The sequence below is a fragment of the Schistocerca piceifrons genome, chromosome 2, assembly GCF_021461385.2.
Source record: "Schistocerca piceifrons isolate TAMUIC-IGC-003096 chromosome 2, iqSchPice1.1, whole genome shotgun sequence".
NCBI lineage: Eukaryota > Metazoa > Arthropoda > Insecta > Orthoptera > Acrididae > Schistocerca > Schistocerca piceifrons.
Window position 1 is genome coordinate 775,589,595 of NC_060139.1, and position 3,670 is coordinate 775,593,264.

Below are 3,670 nucleotides of genomic sequence, written 5' to 3' on the forward strand. Positions count from 1 at the left end.
CTGTTGTCTTATGCTCTTCAGTTGCCGAAATGTCGTAGGATTGGATGACAAACTCTCTTCACGTATATACTACAATGGTACAGAGTGGTCACTATTCAGAGTTATGATTTACTCTGGTTACCTCTCATAATACGAGGCGTTTTTTTTTAAAAGTAAGTACCGTTTTGAAATTAAAAAAAGACGTGGTAAGAGATCTCAATAATTTTATTTTTACATGAAAGCCTGTACCTTAATATACTTTTCTACATAATTTCCGTCAATACTGAGGCACTTGTCATAACGATGAATCAGTTTTTGAATACCCTCCTAATAGAAGTCTGTCGTCTGACTTGTTAACCACTGCATCACCACTGTTTTGACTTCGTCATGAAGACGCTGACCGCCCAGGTGTTTCTTCAAGTGCAGGAACAGATGGTAGTCACTGGGCGCAAGATTGGATCTGTACGGAGGATGATCTAGAGTTTCCCATCGAAAAGATGTGATGAGATCTTTGGTCTGATTCGCCACATGCGGACGAGCATTGTCTTGCAGCAAAACGATGCCCTTGCTCAACTTGCCACGTCTTTTGTTCTGAATTGAACGACGCAGATTGTGCAATGTCTTACAGTAAGCTGCGGCATTGATTGTCTCATTACGAGGCAGAAATTCCACAAGCAATACTCCTTTTCTGTCCCAAAAAAAGTGCACATTATTTTCCAGGCAGAAATTGTTTGCTTAAACTTCACTTTTCTGGGTGAAACTGAATACCACCATTCCATGGACTGTTGCTTTGATTCTGGTGTGACGTAGGCCACCCATGTTTCATCTTGATGAAACATCTGGATAGTCAGCGTCTTCAAGACAATGATGAAGTCAAAACAGTGGTGATGCAGTGGTTAACATGTCAGGCACCAGACTTCTATGAGGAGGGTATTCAAAAACTGGCACAACGTTATGACACGTGTCTCAATATTGACGGAAATTATGTACAAAAGTAGACTAAGGTACAGGCGTTCATGTAAAAATAAAATTATTGAGATATCTTAGCACTTCTTTTTTAAATTTCGAAACGGTACTTACTTAAAAAAGATGCCTCATACTATTTATGATCTATTGTCTTCACCCAGTATCAAAACGTTCTTCTTGGGCTCACACAATAAACTAATGGAAGGAGAAAGTTTATTCTCATTGAAGAAAATACTTTTTGTTGTATCAGTTTACTGAACTATAGCGTCATGTCTGAATTCTCTGACTTTGATGTTCCAGAGGTATTCCACAGATCATGTAATTCAGCTAATATGTCATTAATGAATTTTGACTAAGAGAAGTTTTAATTATTAAAAAGCCATAATTCATCACCAAGAGCTGATAACAATATCTCTTTATTACAACCAGTTTCAGTCCTCAGACCATCACTAGGAATCATAAGACATTTAAAATGGCTTCTATAACGACATAAACCCTATGGCATAAATTACCATAAAACTCATCAAAAGTCACTGTAATCAAATTGTAAAATATATTCCATTGTCAACAATAAAACGTTACAGATACTATAATTCTTACTTTTATGCATACAATCTGATTGTAACATATTGTGTGGAAGTATTCAACATACTCAAAAAAGATTTTAATTTTGATGAAGAATTCTTTTAGAGTTTTTATAAGACTGAAACTTGCATTTCAATTACTCACTTCCAATCACTGGTTGGAGTATCTTGATCATGGCAAAAATACCATCACTGCGCCGGCCGCTGTGGCCGAGCGGTTCTGGGCGCTTCAGTCTGGAACCGTGCGACCGCTACAGTCGCAAGTTCAAATCCTGGCTCGATCATGGACGTATGTGATGTCCTTAGGTTACTTAGGTTTAAGTAGTTCTAAGTTCTAGGGGACTAATGACCTCAGATGTTAAGTCCCATAGTGCTCAGAGCCATTTGAACCATTTGAATCATCACTGCTAATTTCAGTTTAGATAAAATTATTTTTTCAGATACACACAGCAACAGTTTTATGATCCTTTTTACAATAAAACTTCGAAGTTCAACAACACAGTTCCACTTGTCACGTATTTATAATAAAAATGGTTGAGAACTACATTATTGTATTCGCAAAGTAAATCTGCCATGATCAGCAATAACATCTTCAGTGTTGTGAATGGTTTGGTAGATGGATATAGACTGATTCATTTCTCAACTGAAATGAAACATTTTTCTTTTTAAACAGTCTACAGTAATTTAAAAACAGTGATGCAGGTGACCCTAGCGGCACCTTCTCCTATGATCTGGCTGTCATTTGGGAGGATTTCCATGAACAGCACTATCAGACCCCATCGTGAAGGAAGTGTGTGGTGCTAGTCTTTTTGGCCTTCACTTTGTACCATGTAAGAGAAATCATAATCAGATTTGTATACTTTAATTAATTGCTTTGATACTAATATATCATAAAAATATCACTTAGTAAAATAACAACATGGACTCGTCTAATATCATTCAACTCTTGAAGAGCATAGCACACCATTTTACACTGTAGTAGTTGACGAACCCTTTGCATTGGACAACAGGGGGAAAATTCGTATGAGGCATAGTTTACCTTGCGACTGTTAGCTGGCGTTTATTTCTCAGAGATATACGTAGCAGATAACACAACATAAAATGAGTGGGCATTAATGAAATTCCGAACATAGTGGTTAAAAATGGAAAAGTACTTTGTTGGCTGTAAGAATATAAATTGGCAGAAATTGTAGCAACAGCTACAATCAGTAAACGAACTTTAGTTGTATACAAAACTACAAAACCATTGATTATGAATGTAACACATTTGAGATATCTGGCTGATTAAAAGGTATCCAAAGATTAAAGAATATCAATACTAACACAAATGTATATCTCATATTGAGGAGGCAGTAGGCTAATTGCAACAATATACATGTGGCAGAATTAATGCAGAACAGGAAATCTCTTGTCAGTTGATCAGTACTATACAATTACTCTACAGGTCATATACCTCTGGAACATATTATTCAGTTAGACATTTTTATTTATAATAGAAGCTGTACTGTTATGCTATTACTTAAAAAACTTATGTGATGAGAATGTATAATCACACTGACTTATAAATTAAAATACACATTATCACAAATTTCGAGTCTCATTCGGCATATATGCCTGGATATGTATTAGCTAACTGCACATGAATTACTGAATTATACTACGTAGACGATTGAATATTCCCAAAAAGCTTACTAAATGTTGTCTCTGTGCTTTGTTTTACACAAACTAAGAAAAAATTACGAAAATAACACTAACTCAATGTATGTAATGTGTCGAATGTCATGGAACTTCATTAAATGGTAAAAGTGTGTCACAGCATGAACAAAAGGTGAAAAATGTTCTAGAGAGAATTTATCTTCAAATTTAAGGTGCATTTGAAATATAGAAATGCATATCTCAACATTCGTTTTATTAGGTTGATAAAGGTGTCTGTGATCCTCATAGGAAGTAAGTACCGCTCCTGTATGTTGAGGGGCTAGGGAGGAGGATTGTAATCAGTAAGACACAATCGAATAGTATTCAAAATATTGTCTATGGAATTCCGTTTCATGTGTCAGATTAATTTATTACCTACTGAAAATATTCATCAAAGAAAATGAGCAATGTGCAATCGGACTTTATCTTGTGAGATATAACCATCA